General features: G+C 54.6%; 1 long non-coding RNA gene across 1 annotated transcript; it reads right to left on the minus strand.

Annotated features, from left to right (window-relative positions):
• Window positions 1-382: 382 nt before the first annotated feature.
• Window positions 383-14077, minus strand: LOC121104710. The gene is made up of 3 exons (XR_005837049.1): window positions 13129-14077; window positions 1431-1660; window positions 383-837 (listed from the first exon to the last, which is right to left on the minus strand). It is a non-coding gene; the product is annotated as an uncharacterized LOC121104710 (long non-coding RNA).
• Between the last annotated feature and the right edge of the window lie 4993 nt (window positions 14078-19070).

The raw sequence follows: 19070 nt of genomic DNA on the forward strand, positions 1-19070 counted from the left end.
TCTCCCAACAGTGCTCCTTCGACGTCACCTGCCAACTCCCACTGAAGTCGTGGTATGTTCCCTTCCGCCCGCTCCAACCCCTGCCCTCCACCCCACACAGCTCCTCCATGGTCATGGCCCACAGAGGTGGTGAAGAAAGTCTAGGAAAATAATCCCTCCCCCTCCCCCCAAAAAAGACCGAGAAAGAGTGAAGGTGGCAGCGAGAGAAGGAAGTGGAACCCGGGTTGACCTTTGGTGGGGGGGCCACCATGGTGCTTTCAATGCACTTGGTGAGACCGTGAACCTGGGGCTCTGGAGGCGGAGGGGTGAGGGGATGCCGGCCTGACCATCACCTGCGAGGTCCAGACATGGCCTTGAGCAGATATGAGGCTGGCAGACGATCTGTTTATAAAAGGAAACTTTTATATGTTTATAAAAGGAAACAGGCTTTTATAGGGGATGCAGCCATTTCCACAGGACAGATGGGCATCTGGGGAGGCCACCTGAGGCAGGTCTATGGGACCCAGGGGCTGACTACACTTCCAAGCCTCACGAAGGCTTAGAAGGCTGCATCTGGCAGGAAGAAGGAGCACACGCTTGCAGCTGGAAACTGCTAGGCGCTGTGCATTTAGCATGACGTGTCATCCCACAGGATCCTCAGGGACAGATATTTCCCTCCATTTTTGAGATGAGCAAGCAGAGGGGCCAACTGACCGGCTCAGATGTGGAAGTTGAGACATCAGTGCCGAGGCTCACAGCCAGGGGACTCCATTGGTCCTCAGCAACGCAGCAGGGGCCAGAGGACGGCAGGGTTGGATGGGCCGGCGTTCTGCAAACTGGCCTGAGTGGAGGGATCACCTGCAGGGGTGGAGGGGGGTGGTTACTCAAGGCTGAGATTCCCAGGAGCCCCCCCAGGAGAGGCTGATTCAGGAGGCCTGGCCAGCAGGGAGGCCCAAGTGCCAGTGATTTTTAGCAAGCACCAAGCTGATCGCTGTGATCGAGCAAGACTAGGCTGCAGTGCGTGGGAGCGGGCTGTCGATGCGGCTTGAGCCGGATCCAGGCACTGGGAGGCTGCAGGCTGGGGCAGAGAAGGGGCCAAGTCGGGGGGAGGTGCGGTGAGGAGGCACCCCGGCTGCTGATGGAGGGTCCCACGGTCGGGTATAGGCTCAGAGCTGCAGGACTTGGGACTCCAGGGGCCTCCCAGCTCTCTTTCCTGAGCTCACCTGTAATTCAAGGTGTTCTGGGTTTCTGCTATTTTTTTATAACGTTCCCCGTTTTTGCTAAGGGAGGCAGCATGAGGCAGTGGGCTGAACACAGGATGTGGGGGGTCAGAAGGCACGGGTGCAAGTGTAGAACCCCCTATTTATGTCCGCTGACCTGAGCAGAGTGGATGTGATACCCCCAGCCCCACACAACTCGAGGGATGCTTAGTAATTAAGCAGGGAACCCACCTGAAGGCGCGGCGTAAGCACTCAACGAGCTGTGGACACAGCTGTGCGCGGTGGAGCTGGGGTGTTATTAACTAGCCCGCCGAGCAGGAAGGTGAGGGCCGGCGTGGAAGGTCATGGGAGCCCTGCCCCAAAGCGGAAGAGCTCAGGGTCGGTAGCCAGCTGGCCTGATTCGGAGGCCAGCTCCCGCCGTCTTTAGTAACCGTGTGCTCCAGGCAAGCTGGTTCCATCTCCTGAAATGGGGATTGGGCTTGTCAAACCGTAAATGCTCACTGGTAAGCGGGAGCCCAGCGCGGGCGGTCACCCAGGCCACACCCTGTTCCCACCTGTTCCTGCGCCCCGGCCCTCATCCCCCAGCCCCGGGCAGGGACTCCGGCATGTTTTAGTGTGTGTACTGTTCCGCGTCCAATGTTTGATTTACACAGATGGCACTGTGACGTCTCATTCTGTTTCTGACTTTTAGTTCCTACTCAGCCCTGTTTAAGACGCATACCTATTGCTCTCTGCAGACATGTAGTCCTTTGCTTTTAATTGCTACAAATGACACATTCACCCATGTGTGACCAATGCTTTATTTTTCAGCTGGGGAAACTGGGACCCAGGAATGGGGAGCTGCTCGGGCATGTTTTGCCTCATCCTCAAATGACCTGTGTGTGCCCAGGGGCTCCGTGGAGAGGATGTCCGAGACGGCAGGCTCCAGGACCCCAGCTCCAGCTCCCTCCGGCAAGCTGGGGGCAGCCCAGCCCCAAGCCCAGCTGCCCTCGGAAGTGGTGACAAGCCGGGAGCAGCAGCCAGTGATCTCCCCTGCCCCCGGGACCCCAGGGGTGCTGTGGCGGAGCCCAGAGGAGCCCTCCCTGCTGCCCCAGACCCCGGAGACTGCCCAGCCAAGCAGGGAGGACCTCTTCTTCCAGGGACAGCCAACCACCTTGGGAGTAAGTGGACCACTCAGTCCCTACAGACCCTCCTCCCTCCGAGGTAGACCCGAAACAGCCACCACCAACCCCAGCAGCTATGTAGTGGGCAGGATTTATGGGACCAAAGTCCTATCCCAGTGGGAAAGTTAAAGCAACAGGAAAACAAGACAGATCTGCAGGGCTGTCCCTGCATGACCTCCAGCTCAGAAAACTAGGAAAGGCTGGAGCTGCCACCCTGTCCTGCAGGGTGGCTGCTTGAACCCAGAGTGAGCAGGGTGACATCCTCCTCGGGCCACTCTGGGGTAAGAAGTCAGCTTCCCTCTGGTTCTCCCTGACTTTCCTTTTTCTGATGTCCCACACCTGCCTGTGGCTCTCCCTGCCACGGGTGACTGGGTCTTGTTCAGGGGTCAGCAAGTGTGAGCCGAGGATGTCTGTCTGGCTCGGATGTCAGAGTAGTGAATCCCAAATCATGCGGTCACCAGTTGGGGCTCTGAGCCTGTTTCCAAAGTGGAGGATAGAAAGAGCAGAGGGAACCCCGGAGAAGCTACCCCTCTCGGGTGACACTCAGAGACGCAGCATGCCCCAAGGCAAAGTCACAGTGCTGCTCTCAGGGTCGAAGAAGCCTAGGAGGGGCTGGTCACAGCTTGGAACAAATGACCACAAATTTGGGGCAATCAGCCTAGGCTGAGTCAACCCAGCATTCTGGAAGGCGAGGTTGAAACAACCCAGGAAGCTTACATAGATGCCATACATAGCGAGCAAGGAGCACAACTTCGTGCTTGGGCTCGGATGCCAGCTTGGAGACCTCAGGCAAGGGACTCCCTTCCATCTGAATCACAGGGACAAGGGTGCCTGCCTCGCAGGTTCTGATAGCTACATGGTCGGATGCATAGAGAGAGCTTAGCACACTCGGAGCCTGGCACCTTGGAGGCAACCAACATACTAATTGATAGAATCTCACGATGGAGGACCAGGCTGGATGCCCAAGATGGTCTTAAGCCAAGGCTTCAAGAATTCTGCAAACCGGTGGTGCCCAGCTGGGTTAGGGGACCCTGGGTCTGCCCCTAAGTGGGGGGGTGATCTTGGCAAGGCACTCGTTCTCTCCAGTGCCAAGTCAGGAGGTGGATGAAGAAGGATGTCACTTTGGGCAGTGACATCGGAACCAAGATTTGCTCAGCTCCACCATTTGAGTCCTGGAAAGAGCTCTTCCAGGGACCACCAGGGCTTTAGTTTATCCCCGCCCCCACCTCACAGGCCCTGCAGATCCTTATTGGCTTGCTTCATATCAGCGGTGGGGGAATCCTGGCTGCTGCCCCGAAGTTCGTGGATTTTCCCACCCCTTACTAGTACCTGCTGGCCGGTGGAGCACTGGTGAGAGTACCCCAGAGACCCCGCCCGGGGATGGCCAGAGGCAGGCTTTCTGTGGAGCCAGGGAGGGCTACGGGGACCTGGGAGCTCTGCTCCCTCCCTGGGCCCTTGGGGAAGAGTTTGAGTCTGAAATGGGGGTGAGGAGGCAGGACATGGAATTGTCCTGGGCTCCAGGGGAAGCTCGCATTCACCCCGCCTCACACACCCATGCAGGGCTGGGTGACTCAAGGCCGGTAGCTGGGCTATGGGGTGGTCGGCCAGGGGCTGCAGTGCTTCTCTGCACGTGGGTGAGGGAGGAAGCAAACTGTGGAAAAGGGCCCCTACTCATTAGGTTTAGCCCAAGGAAGTAAGGCAAGATTCATGGGGCGGGGGTTGGGGGTCCCACATTTGGCACACAAGTCAAGAAATAAAGCCCCTGCTGTGGAAAAGCTCCCCACCCCGTGACTTCAAGTCAGACACCTGCTTTCTAGACCCAGATCTATCCCTCTCAGCCCCATGACGTAGGCTGAGACAAGGGAAGAAGCTGCCCTAGTCTCTCCATCGTCATACTAAGAGACTGGTCCTTCCTGAAAGTGTGGTCCCCGGACCAGGCCTCCCCTGGCAGCCTGTTAGACATGCAGAGTGTCAGGGCGCCTGGGTGGCTCAGTCGGTTAAGCGGCTGCCTTCAGCTCAGGTCATGATCCTGGGGTCCCGAGATCAAGCCCCGTGTCAGGCTCCTTGCTCAGCAGGAAGCCTGCTTCTCCCTCTCCCTCTGCCTGCTGCTCCTCCTGCTTGTGCTCTCTCTCTTTCCCTCTCCGTCAAATAAATAATTAAAATCTTAAGAAAAAGAAAAGAAAAGCAGAGTCTCAGCCCCACCCCAGACGGACTGAATCAGTCTGCGTTTTAACAAGTGCCTAGGCTACTTGTATGCTCAGATCATTTGAGAAGTAGTGGGCGGGGTACCTGGGAGTCTTTAGTGGTCACCTTCTAGAATTCTGTCCAACCATCTGCAGAGCCCGGTGGGAGACCACGTGCCCTTCTCTGTTGCCATAACCCTGTCCCTCCCTGTTAAAGGCCACATTGTCATGAGCCATGGATGTCCACCCTCGGGGTAGGTCCTTCACAGTTGGCAAACTCCCCAGGGAAACTTCTAGCACAAGGGTCTTACTGGGAGGCGGAGCCGCCCCAGCTCCTCGGGGGCCACAAGTCCTCCCACCTCTCTGAAGTTCCTCATTACAGGAGCGGCCACACTGATCGCCACGGCAAACTGCACGGTTCCTCGGGTGAGTGTCTCAGCCCCTGTCTCTACCTCCGGGCGTGACTCGTCCTGGAAACCCTCCTAGGAAGGTGGATCCTCGTGGGAACCTTTGTGGATGGTGGGAAGGGTGGCCCCCAAAGCTGCCTGCCTTCTGTGAACGCCCGATGACCTCCCTGTGCCTGTTGGGGACACGTGCCAGTCCTCCACGCCCCCCCGGAACAGCCCTGCTCTCACCACGGCCACAAGGTGCCCCTGACGGGACCGGTGGAATGCAGACCCGTAGGACATCAACCCTGCTGGGCCTGCTGGGTCGGAGCTTTGGAGGAACGCTGTCTGCTGAGCAGCCCCAGAGCTGTGATTTTGAGTCTAGGGGCCACTGGAACAGACTAGCACCGACTAGGGGGCTTGAAACACGACAGAAATTCATAGCCTGCAAATCCAGAGGCCAGACACCCCAAATCAAGGTGGTGGCAGGCTCACGTTCTCTCTGAGGCTCTGGGGGAGAATCCTTCCAGGGGTGGCTGGCTCTCCCTGACATTCCTTGGTTTGTGGTAGCCGTACTTCCCCTCTGCCTCCTTCATCATAGGAAGTTCTGGGCTGTCTCCTCCTCTCCCATAAAGACAATAGTCTGTACTGGATTAAGGGCTCACCCTCATCCAGTCTGACCTCATTTTAACCTGATTACATCTGCAGAGACCCTATTTCCAAATAGGTCCCCATCACGTTCATACGCATTCAACCTCTCTTTTTGGAGGACACAGACCCGCAACAGGGGGCAGGTAGCTTTTACAGCCCCGCCAGCTCTGGTGGGTCACAAGGACGGGTTAGTGTTGTCTGCCGTGGCACAGGAAAGAGGGGCCGTGTGTGAGCCATGGGCACTGAGCGGCCCTTGGCTGTTCAGGCTGGCTTAGCCTCTAGGGCCACCAGCAGCTCTTGGTGTCTGTGGCCCATGGGGTTCCACAGTCAGAGCAGAGATGTCCTTCTCGCCTCTAGTAATCAGCTCCTAGTCCCCCAGGGGCAGGTCCACAGTTCTCCCCAGATCAAGAGGCCGTGAAGGCAGCCTGCGATATACGGCACGTGAGGCCAGCACCCTCCCCGGCTGGCTGGGGGGTGACCGATGATGCTCTGCTCTCCTGGGCAGATGAAGGTCAGCACAGGGACAAACCTGGTCAGCTTGCTATGCGCCAGCCTTGGGATATGCGCCTTCACGGTGGAGCTGACGGCCAGCAGCAGGGACAGCCCGGTGAGTGTCCCCACCCCAAAAGGCAGAGCCAGCAGAGGGGCAGGAGAACGGGCACCTGGCTTTTTGTGCACCACCAAATCCTGGAAACAAGTCCCCAGAGATGTCTTACCCCTCCCCACTTACCGAGCCAGACCTAGGGAATGGGATTGATTGCTTTACCCATAAGCTCAAGGTCACATACCTACGGAGTGCGTGAGGCAGAACTCGACCCAGATCTGTTCGCTCCAGGCTTTACCCAGGTAACTGGGCTTCACCAGTGAGTGTCGCCTTCTCCTGACTGGGGTCCAGGGCAGATCTGCAGGATGACCCACAAATACATCGTGCAGTCACCACCGTGGCCCCCCCATGTGGCAAGAACGGGGTGGGAACACTGGTTGGAGTCCTGTCTGCTTATGTCCTAGGGAAGGACCAGGAGGACCAGGCCACTCTTCACAGTGGTGTCCAACACACCACACGGGCACGGGAGGGCGGAGACACGCCATCGGCTGCTGTCCTGTCCTGACCCTACTGCCCACAACCCCAGACCCTCCCCCACAGCCCCAGGACTCCCCTTCCTGCCTGTGACCTCAAGTATACCTGAATCTTCACATGGCCCCATCCATGCTTTCCTTGCCAGAAGAGTACAAATTTTTCCTCCTACGCCCTGCCCCAGACCCTCGTGCATTGCGTCCACCTTCCCCTCTCTCCCTCATCCTTCCCGTCTTCCTAAGCTCCGAGACCCCTCAGCTCTGACTGTGCTCGTCCCTCTCTCCCCTTTCACAGCCAAGAATCTGTCTACACTCCATGGGGCGCCTGGGTGGCGCAGTCGTTAAAGCGTCTGCCTTCGGCTCAGGGCGTGATCCTGGCGATCCGGAATGGAGTCCCACATCAGGCTCTTCCGCTGTGAGCCTGCTTCTTCCTCTCCCACTCCCCCTGCTTGTGTTCCCTCTCTCGCTGGCTGTCTCTCTGTCACATAAATAAATAAAATCTTTAAAAAAAAAAAAAAGAATTCACTAACCCAAAAACATTAAACATGATGTTTCGTTTCAGGATGATGAGATTAACCAGCAGAGCCAGCTGGCTGAAAAGCCTGTGTGTTTCCTTACTTGACCTCTCTGTACTTTTTACTGTGGGAAGTCTGAGTGGCTGATCACGTGGGATTTGGAACAGCTTTCACTTGTGTGGTTTTTTCTTTCCTTCCTTCTTTCCTTCCTTCTTTCTTTCCATCTTTTTTTTTTTGTCTTTTTGATTACTTTTTTCTTCAAATTTGTATTTAAATTCTAGTTAGTTAACATGTAGTGTAATATTGGCTTCAGGAGTAGAATTCAGTGATGCGTCACTTACGTACTATACCTGAAGCTCTTCCTAGCAAGTGTGTGGCTGTTGTTCTGAACCTCTCTTTCACCCTCGGTGGAATGGGGCTAATAATAGCACCTACCTAAGAAAGTGACTGTGGTTTAAATGAGCACGTAGCATGTGCTCACTCGGTGGCCGATGACTGCCCCCTCCTTGGAAGCATCTCTTCCTTTACCCACCCCCGTACCAGTATTCAGCCCAGTACCTAGTACGTGTTTTTGTGGTCAGATCTGCTGACTAACTCCCAGGGGTACAGACTTCCTGCTGCTGGTTTCCCAGGCGCCCCAGAAGAGTCTCCTGGTGCTGCTGCTGCTCTCCTCTGTCCTGGGGCTGGGCATCACTTCCTTGACCACCTTCCTGGGCTTCCGAGCCACCTTCTGCTACCTATGGTCAGTGAGATCCCCGCAGGACAGGACAGGAGCACCTTCACCCTGTCCCCAGAGCCTGGATGGGGTGAGCAAAGGGAGGAGGGACAACAAGAACATTGGGGTGGGAGGAGGGTACAGAAGCTTCTCCCCTGTACCCAGTGTACAGGGGCCAGGGTGAGCCCCTCTGGATCTATACTGGGGGGCTTTGTGCAAGGCCAGATTGGGCCCCACTGGTCTACACTGGGGGGGCTCTGCTCAGTGGCCAGGGAGAGCCCCTCTGGATCTCTGCTGGGGGTGCTGCTCTGCCAGGGTGATGCTTCTGGGAAGCCGTCCGTGCTGTGGAGGATGGCTACAACAGCCCACTCCTCTGGCCCCCCGACAGGCCTCCAGGGGCAGGAAAGGGATTGTGATGCCCATGTGACAGATGAGAGTGAGGCTCAGAGAGTCTGAGGTCACAGCCAGCTCCAGAATCCAGATGGGACTGCTGGGCAGCCTTCTTTCCAGGGGATGCCATGGCTATAAGCAGAACTCAGCCCAAAGCCCATGGTCTGGGGATCAGGCAACCGCTGCCTGGTCTGCCAAGGGGGAAGCCTGGGTCAAAGGGCAGCAGGCTTGGAAGGATCTGAAAGGAATATGGGATCGCAGGGGCTTCAGGGCAAACTGAAGACGAGTAGCCTGGCTCTCCCTTCCTCTCCCAACTTCAGTACGTGGACCCAGCTGAGGACGTGCCTGTGGCTACAGCAGCCCTTCCCGAAAGCCCAGCACAGCAGGTGCAGCACCCCCAGCCGCTCCCTGAGCCCAAAGCACCTGCTCTTCCTGGGAGCTGAGCTCCACGTGGCCCGAGAGGACTCCTCCAGAGCCCAGGCTCTCCGAGGCTCTGCTGTCTCTCCATTCCTGTCTCTGTGGGATCGGACCTCCCAGCTCCACAGATCACTCCGCCAGCTATACACACACGTGCACACACACTGGCATGGAGACAGGCCCACCCTCGGTGTCTTGGAAACATCCCCCAGCATCGCTGCTTTGTTACCAATAAAAGGTTGACATTCAGCTGGGGTCACATCTGTGTGGCTGTAGTGACTAAAGTTGCGTCTCTTGTCCGTGTGTGTGTGTCTGGGGACCCTGGGCATAGCGCGTCCACATGCACAGACAGACACGCGGGTGCAATTATCTGCCCATTCCTCACTTGGCGACCGATTTGTTTCTTAAGCCCCTGCTGCTACATGAAGAGCCATTAAGTAAAATATTTTCACGAACATGAGTGGGAAATGTACGATACATTCCACCCATCTGCTGCCGAGGACACTAGGCAACTCTCAAAAAAACGCCCAGTGAAGACAAGTGTATAGATAGCAAGCCCTGAATATAAATATTTAAAAAAGTATAATTGTTTCATTATACTTCCCAAGGAAGGAAAGAGTTTCAGATGGATGGTGGGTGGAGAAGGAGAAAGGTAGTCCCTCTTGAGATTTCTTCTTCAACATCTTTACTGATTTCATGTGATTATGGAAGCTTGGTGAGTCTAAAATCTGAGAGGATAGGGCCAGCAGGCTGGAGACTCAGGAGGAGTTGCCGTTCCGGTCCAATCTGCCAGCAGATTGCCCACTCGCTGGAGGAAAGTCAGTCTTTGTTCTGTTCAGGCCTTCGCCTGATTGGATGAGGCCCACCCACATTATGGAGGGCAATCTATTGATTAAATGTTAATCACTTCCCCAAAAACACCTCTGAAGAAATATCCAGAAAAACATTTGACCAAATATCTGGGCCAAGTTGACACATAACATTAATCATCACAATACCCACTGACCCCCAGCCAAGGCATCCCGCTTCCTGTGATCCTATATCCCACTCTCCACAGAAGAAGCCAGGAGAAGTCTCGGGAGGTAAAATCCACGTTCTCTGACAGATTTGCTCGAGAAGAATCCTTGTGGAGCAAATTCTCATGGACAAAATGTAGGCACACCCACTCTGTGCCAGAGCCCCATGCAGGTGGTGGGGAGACAGGGGAGGGCCAGGCAGGGTGGTCTCCCCCAACAGAGCTCGGCATCTAGCTGAGACCACCAGGAACTTAGCCACTCCCAGCACTCGGGGGATTCCAGAATGGAACAGAAGCACAGAGGAAGTGACCCTGAAGCTGGCGTCTGGGGAAGGACTAGAAGCCCCCCAGGCAAAGGGAAACGGGGGTCCTTCAGAGGGAGAGAAACCTGTGCTGAGGGCTCGTGGGAGAGCACGTAGTCAAATCAGAGGATAAGTGAGAGAGGTGGAGGCTAGCTCTTGCCCTAAATATTCACTCCCCAAATCCTTCCAAAAAACAGAGCCCAAGTTTGTTCCTCTCCCTGGTTTGCCTCTGAAAACAGTGTGAGTAAAGGGGGTGTGTCTGATGTCAGGGCTTCTGATGGACCCAGTGACGTCATCCATAAGGTTAGCAGCATCCTGCCCCAGCAATGACGGGGCGCCAGGCTCCGTCCCAAGTCTCTACCAGCAAATCTCAGTCCCTCCTCCCAACACACTTGTGACAGAGGTGTCAATCTGCACCCCATTTCACACTAGAGGAAACTAAGGCTTGGGGAGGTGAAGTAACTGCCCCCCAACCACACAGCCTGGGAGCAGAGAGCTGAGACCTCCAGACTCCACAGCTGGCAACACGAACACTCAGTGTATCTCTGATGCCAAAGGATCTAAGACTGGTGGCGAACTGGCATGAACCAGATGCCTCACCCTGGCGGAGAAGGTACTGTTGACATTCAGAAGAGTATCGCTTCTGGGCTCCTACCTCTGTCATGTGACAGCAGGTTACACAACGCACAGCCCCGTACCTGGAAGGTGCCAAGGTAGAGGGACCACGTGTCCTTGGGACAGGTGTAGCTTGCACCTGTCTTCCTGGTGTCCCACCTGGACAAAGGCTCCCATTTGGATGATAAATTATCAGTTCACAGTAGCCCCTGGGAAAGTTGCGCTCGACATATGGAAAGCCCCAGAGACATACGACGATCGGCCACCAGGAGGTGGTGTGGCACCAAGCACGGAGCTTGGGCAGCCCCTGCGGTGGCTGGTCCCAGTGGATCAGCTCTGCTCCAGGCTGCACTCACAAAGATACTTATGTGCACAATGGAACAGGATTAGTCAAAGAAGGAACAGCCAGGAAAACCACAGGACAGAGACACCAGGCTGGTGACTTCCTGGGCTCTTCCAGGACACACACTGACACCCACTCTTCCCCCTGACCACAGCACTAATCACTGCCTCTGGGAGGTTCTAAAGTTATCCCCCATGTTTTATTAGGCTTACCAACAGGACAACAACCTGGCAGAGATCGTCCTGCCCGGAGTGCGGACGAGAAGCTCTTGGCATGCTTCAAACTGATTATCTTCCAGTATTTGTTTAATGTTAACTTAGGATGGGAAGAAATCCTTTTCCCATAAATAAAAATGGAGTCGTATTTCATGCAGCAAACAGAACTCTAGTTTCTTTGGAATGGTCTTTCCTCTCCTGGTTCTTCTCTAGGGCATGTAATACAGAACCAGCGAGCATCACTCAGTCGCCAACGGTGGAGTGCCTTGCTGGGGGAGCAAACAAGTCTCTCTCGAAATAGAGTTACCCCTTGTGTTCAGGTGGTCATGCTTTACTCTGTATTGTTGTTCTCTCTGTAGGTTCTTTTGCAACCAAACGACTTTTTAGGAGACATTTAAAGGCTTGCAGCTCCAATCTTGGTGAACAGCCCTTCGCTGTGCATTAGTTGGTTATAGAATCTGGAATGACCGGCAACGCCCAGTCCAGGCACTGCCAGTCAGCTGGTCGCACGGCCAGACGGGCCAGTGGACGCAGCAACTTGCAATGCACATCCCAAAATTACTCCCCATCGCTCACCGCCCCCCCCCCCAGGACATGTGCCGATGCTAGGGAGGAGAAGGCTTTCTATTTAAGGGTATTACCTAAGTACTTAATTATCTGTTTACGAGTATTTTGACAAAAGGGACACTGATTTCCTTTCCACCAGCTCTGTGAGAATCTACAGGTGGAAACTCGAATTAAGAGGCAGATTTCTGATAAATCCCTATGGGGTTTCAGTGTTCTTCTGAGTCAGTGCCTGGGGGAGCTCCCTGCCTGGACCTGCCTCCTCCAAGAAGTCCTCCTTGATATTTCTCTCATCCTCAGGAAACTCAGCTCCTGAAACCCGATCGGTTTTACCCCTGGACCTCACTTGCCTACCTGGGTTGGCTGCCTCACAGGCTTCAGCAGGACTCAACACAGCACTCGATGCTGTCTCGAGGACAGTGTCCCCACCTTACACTTGCTTGTGGACCCCTGACACCCAGAACATGCCAGGCAACAAAGTTTGCTTGAATCAATTCTTACTCATTGACTGAATCTACAACCCTTTAGAGAATGTCCTGAAACATCTTCAACAAACTCCTTAGTCTACACCTATAGCCCCCCTACCACTCATAGACATTTAACGATTTTTTTTTAACTTTGAGAAAATGTTGGGACTCTTACCTATTCTTCACTATTAACCCTGAATTCTGTTAACTATTCTCTGTTCTCATCTCTAGTCTATTCTCTACTACGATTCTCAAGAAATTCCCGCCACAGCGTAAGCTAGATAGTGCCCAGAAAAATAATGTCACATTATCATAACAACTAGCCTGTGGAAAGTGAACAAAACCCTCCTGAGGAATCATGATCAAAAATTGTGCCCACTTGTTGCTTCATCTTCATTAACCCATTCATTCGATAATTATTTATTGGGCAACTACGAAGTACCAAGTTTTGGTCTGGACTCTGGGAATGCAGAAACTAACACAACAGGGAAAAAGTCCCATCCACAGGACACCAACATTCTAACCAATGGGAAATAATAAACAAGTAAGCAAGTAAAATATGTTAATTTATTGTAACTAAAGGACAAGGAAGGGCTTGTCTCCCCAACCTGCCTCCAATGAATGGGGCTGACCGGGCGCCATCCCTGCCAATCACACCTGCTCCAAGAGAGGGCACAGTAAAGGCCATAAGACTTTCCTCCTTGAGATAAGCCTCTGAGTGCAAGCCAATACCTTCTGTTCCAGTTACCACTGCTGCATAACAAAGAACCCCAAAGCCCAGGGACATAAAACACCCACTTTATGATGCTCACAGGTCCTGCCGTGCAGAACCTGAACAGGGCAAAGCAGGGAACGTTGTCTCTGCTCCATGATCTCGGGGACCTCTGCTGGGAAGCTGCACAGTTGAGAGTTACCTGACAGGTGGGGGCGAGAAGCATCGGAGGCATCCTGGCTCGTGCTTGGCAGATGGTGCAGTGGTCAGCTGGAACACCTTCGCTGGCCTCTCCCTGCGGTTTCCGCACACGGCGATGTAGGCTTCCTCACGGGACGGCAGCCGAGTTCCAAGAGTGAGCGTGCCATGAGAGCCTGGAGGGAGCGCGTGACGGTCTTGTCATCGGGCCTCAGAAGTCCTAGAGCGACAGTTCCGCCATTCTCTTTTGGCCAAGGCAATCACAAAGGCCTTTCCAGGTTTGGACGTGGGAGAGACATAGACCCCACTCCTCAAGGGAAGGGGTGTCAAGGTCACATTGGAAGAAGACGATGTGGATGGTAGAGACTGTTGCAGGCAACTTTAGAAAATGCAATCTTCTACCTCTTTCTGTGTCTCATCTCAGAAAAAAAAAAAAAAAGGCAGGATACCTAGGTCTGCCCAGAGCCACCTTGCAGGTAGAAGGCAAAAACCACTCGGGCAAAGAGTGATAATATCTGAGTGCTGTGTAGCATTTTATTTTGAGCAGAAAGTAAAAGAGCAGGGGAGTGACTCTGATGGATCGGCTCCTGCACTGTATGGAAGGCACACACTTTATTAATGACCTGAAATTTCTGCTTCGGGGCTTATTCTTGATGTAGGTCAAATGGCGAGAACAGAGGCAGGGAGGTGTGGGTGAAGGCACACACACTTCGGGGGCAGAGTCCTGCGTTCAAATCCTGTCTCTGCCTTTTGTTGCCAGCTGCCTGTTCCTGGACAGTTTCCTTCTCTGAAAACCAGGGCGGCAGGAGCAACGTCCCCAGGGAGCAGCTGTGAGAATTCCACGAGATAATCCCAGCCACACCCTCGTGCTTGGTCACCACTTTGGACAGAGTGTCTACCATCCGAACTTCCCAGGAAATTGCTATGGTTTTGTGTATTTACCATCCACTGCAATAAAGTAACTTGCCATCAACATCGCCAGAATTTTTTTTAAAAGATTTTATTTATTTATTTGACACAGAGAGAGAGCACAAGCAGGGGTAGTGGGAGGCAGAGGGAGAAGGAGAAGCAGACTCCCTGCTGAGCAGACATGGGGCTCAATCCCAGGTACCTGGGATCATGACCTAAGCCAAAGATAGATGCTTAGCCAACTGAGCCACCCAGGCGCCCCCGGTCTTCTCTCTTTTTTTTTTTTAAGATTTTTATTTATTGGGGCGCCTGGGTGGCACAGCGGTTAGGCGTCTGCCTTCAGCTCAGGGCATGATCCCGGCGTTATGGGATCGAGCCCCACATCAGGCTCCTCTGCTATGAGCCTGCTTCTTCCTCTCCCACTCCCCCTGCTTGTGTTCCCTCTCTCGCTGGCTGTCTCTATGTCAAATAAATAAATAAAAATCTTTTTTTTAATAGATTTTATTTATTTATTTATTTATTTGACATAGAGACAGCCAGCGAGAGAGGGAACACAAGCAGGGGGAGTGGGAGAGGAAGAAGCAGGCTCCCAGCGGAGAAGCCTGATGTGGGGCTCGATCCCTGAACGCTGGGATCACACCCTGAGCCGAAGGCAGACGCTTAATGACTGTGCCACCCAGGCGCCCCAACATCACCAGAATTTTTATGTCCTTAAAATTTACCATAAATGATATGCGTTTAAACCTGTAAACATATGAAGGGTCTTTTAGGTGGAGCAGATCTGTTTGTTTCTACAACGGTCCTTGGGTAGAGCAAGCCTTGGACGTGAGATCCAAGGAAAGGAGCCTGGCTGATCCCGTGGGGGTCAGGGCCAGCTGCTCCGTCTTGCCCCTAGAGAGCTTGAGGTTCTTCTGGAAGGTGCATGAGAAGAACAGGGACGCAAGACTGTTGACTCAGGGGAAACCCCCTGTCACCAAGCTGGCATTCGGCGAGCCAGCTCACTCGGATCGGGGACGGCTGTGGTGCCCGGCTACAGTGTGCAGCCGTGGGGCCAGCCGAGATTTCCCGGCCGTGGGGCCCACAGATCCCACCCTCAAGCAGGGACCTTGCTGGCCCATGCTTCAGGAAAGGGGCCTCATAATTTGCAACTTGGTCTCCAAGGCAGAGTCTCCGGGGTTGCCATGGAGATGAGGCTGCCATCTTGGTTGGGGGAACCATCCCTCACTGGAGCAGATCCCTTCCACACTAAGGAAGGGCCAGAGCCTAGAAAGAACACACTTCAGGGGAAATGGGAGGAGAGGAATTCGTGAACAGAGAGGAAGGGAGGGGAAGTGACTCACTGTGAAACTCTGCAGTTATGCAGGTCTTGGGAACTGAGAGTCGTGGGTGTGGGCATGGGAGTGTCTGTCTATCTGTCAAGCTCTCCTTCCACACATGAGGATGAAGCCCCCGGTCTGCCACATCCATTCTGCAAGTCATGTGACCTCTCCGCAATACTATTTCCTCACCCGAAAAATAGGGAAAATGACTTCTGCTCAGCCTTCCTCGAAGGGAAGTTTTGAGATTCAAGCGTTTACTATCTGTGCCCCAGGACAGCGCATGCGCCCTCGGGCAGGGACCGCAATGGCCCAGTTCCCTGCGATACTACTCCGAGCTCCAGCCACAGAGTAAACGTTCAATAAATATTTGGTGGGTAAATAAATGACAGGGTGATGGTGACCTTGGCCCTGCCCTTTCTGGGAAAGTGAAGCAGGAAAGCTCTTCCTGCAACACTGATTCCCCCCTGCAGGACCGTGCTCCTCAAACCTCGGCCCAAGGACCAGCGGCAGCAGCCCCTGGGAGCTTACAGAAATGCAGGCCTACCCCAGGCTACCAAGTTGTAATTTCTGGGGTCAGGGCCCAGACCGTGTTTCAACACGCTCTCCGTATGATTCCGATGCTCCCCAAAGTTCACCCAGGGGGGAGAGTGAGAGATGGGGTATGAGCTGCCATGGCCCCCTCCCCCGGGCCTCTCCCTCCCACCTGGCACAGATGTTCATCCCCCCAACCCACCCCCCACCCCTTCCTTGACCTGCCTGGGCCAGGAGAACATGCTGCGGAGGCTGGCTGAGGGAGGAGGGCTTGTTTTTTTAGTGGGGAGCTGGTCTGCCCCTTCCTGTTTTATCAAAACCTGCAGATGCCGTGAGGGATCAGGAGATAAGCTTTGCAGGTTCGTGAGAACTCTGCTAAGAGGCCCCTTCCCAATCCAGCCAGCTTCTCTGCCCCCTGGCAATGCCCCATGGGACAGCTGGGAGGGCTCACACCAAGGGTCCCAAGTGCCACCTCCCCCCTCCCCCCACACCCCTCTGCCCCCTTCTGCCCCCCCTCCTCCTGAGGACCTGCAAGTTGTGCGAGCTGTTGGGAACACAGAGAAGAGATGAACCTCTGAGATAAGTGCTCATGATAAGAACTGACGCGATAACCCTTGTCCTGTTGCACGTTCTCAGTAGGGTCTGGTCCGAGGTTCTTAGAAGCAGCAGTTCACACACGCAAAGGGGGAGGGGAGCAGGTATTGAAGGAGGAGAGCTGGATCTCCAGGAGGTCAAAGCCAAATGCAACCAGGCCAAGTGACAAAGCTTGCACCTGTCCAGGAAAACCAAGAGCCCGTGTCCAGGATCCAGGGGATGGCAGGGGGAAGCAGACTGAGGACTTCGACTGATGGCTGGCCCTTGGGAAGAGGACGGGGACCTGGCCACACTGATAGGAATCATGGAGTAGGCAGGTGACAAATGCCCTCAGCTCTCTGTGGGGCAGTCAGCCCTGGGTGCCTGAGGAGCTCTGGACAGCACATTCTGGAAGGGTTGTAGAGAACTACTGCTGTCTTTCAAGGTTTGCTGTGTTGTCGTGAGAGGGACAGCGGGAGGAGGGAGATGTTCAGCCTGGATACAAGACAGTTCTGGGGAAGCTACAGGAAATCTGTCTTCAAATACGTAAGAGACCTCCGAGTGGAAGAGAGGGCAGCCTGGACTTGTGGGGCCCAGCGGAGGGCAGCCCAGCCGGGCAACACCTCCGTCTCATGGGGGCCCTGTCCTCACTTAGCCACACCCAGCGACATCCCGTTGCCAGCTACCCACCCCCCCGTCCTTCCACACCCCTCAGCTCCCCCTGCTTCCAATACTGGCTTAGTGATGGGAAAGCAAGAGTGTGGGTGTGGCGTCAGGAAGCCCCAAATCCCAGTCCTGTCCTTGCACCCGTGTCACTCTCCCCTTGTGTCACCCTGCGCCAGATCACAACCTCTCCCAGCCTCCGATTTCCCTGTTAGGAAAACGGGGATGTTTGCCTCTCACCTGGCACAGGTGTTCATTCTCCAGCCCACACCCTGCAAGGAGGCATCCCTTCCCTCGCTCCCTCGTTCAGCAAGTGGTGACAAGCCAAGAGCAGCAGCCAGTGATATCCCCTGCCCCCAAAACCCCAGGAGAGGGCCTGGCACTTAGTGACTGCCGGTTAGTGCCCCTGGCCACCCAAGGACCCGTTCCCTGGCCGTCTCCGATCTCCACGCTGAGCGGAGGACCATACAGATACAGGCCCCCAACATCCAGAGACGGCCACCCCCTCCAGCTGCAGAACCGCTGGCAGGATGGAGGACCAATGGCTCAGAGAAGAACACCTGAGGCATATCTTCGTGGGTGCGTGGTTTTCTCCAGTCAGCAGATCTCACGTTACATAAGTGAGCTGGGTAGCACTGATTTGGCAGGCTCTGCCCGCTGTGCTTGCTACACAGAACCGCTGTGTGTGGTAAACAGGCGGCCCACGGGGCAACGCGGCACCCAGCACCTCCCAGTGAGGGCCCAGACCAGGATCAGCGTGAGGAACAGGCGGGCAAGGCAGCTAAGGGTCCCAGCTCTGTTACTGTAATCCTAGCACCTCAACGTGCAGCTATGTGACTTTAGGCAAGCACCTTAGCCTTTCTGTGCCTCGATTTCCTCAGCCAGATAATAGGGAGACTTACTCTTAAGAGTTGTGGCTCTGCGGTCAGACAGCTGGTGTGGATCGCCCCTCCCCCACTTATTTGCTGTGTGACCTTTGCAAGCGTCCCAGCCTCTCTATTCCTCAGTATCTTTATCTGTGAAATGGGAGTAATATCAACAGCATCTGCCTCACAGGGTTGTGATGAGGATTGAATGGGTTTGGAGAGAGAGAGAGCCCTTGAAAGAATGCTTGGCCTAAAATTGCTCATCCCAGTGTTTTAGGCGAGGTTCCTCCACAGCCGACTGCAAGAAAGGGCTTACATGCACATAGTCTGTTCAGAAAATGACTCCAGCAAGCACCAGCAAGAGCGGGAAAGTGAGGCAGGGACGGGGAAGAAGCCAAAAAAGGGTGCATGAATGACCAGGTTGCCTTCGCAGACAACTGGGGCTTGGTCCTACTGGGAGCCTCTTCGGAGGGTAGAGAACCCTTCAGCAACCTTTCCCCACCCCCAAGGGCAAGGAGGCAGGGACGGTTGCAGTAGAAAGCAAAGGAGTCCCAGCAGTGACTGTCACATTGGGCTTTTCTGAAAAATTCAGGCATCTCCCCTGGGCCCTTAAGCACCCCTGATAATGATACTGACAAACGGAGCTCAGGAGGGAGTAGAGGGTTCGAGGCCAGAATTCACTTGATGTCTCCACACAGATTCAAAAAATGTCTATAGGGGCTCCTGGGTGGCTCAGATGGTTAAGGATCTGCCTTCGGCTCAGGTTATGATCTCCGGGTCCTGGATCTCGAGCCCCACGCCGGGCTCCCAGCTCAGCATGGAGTCTGCTTCTCCCTCTGCCTCTGCCCCTGCTTGTGCTCTGTCTCTCTCCCTTTCAGATGAATAAATAAAATCTTTTTTTAAAATGCCTATAAAACACCTCCCTTCCTCACACCACCCCGGCAGGGATCTGAGACCACCCTCTGAAGTATTTTAAGCTGGGATGCAATCCAACTGGCCTTTGTGAGCAACCCCTCCCGCTGAGGACGGGAGGTCAGGAAGCAGGGAGTGGACACTAGCCTGGAGCAGCGCAGCCACAGTGCGGG

This window comes from Ursus maritimus, unplaced genomic scaffold (assembly GCF_017311325.1).
Source record: "Ursus maritimus isolate PB19 unplaced genomic scaffold, ASM1731132v1 scaffold_23, whole genome shotgun sequence".
NCBI classification, from domain to species: Eukaryota; Metazoa; Chordata; class Mammalia; order Carnivora; family Ursidae; genus Ursus; species Ursus maritimus.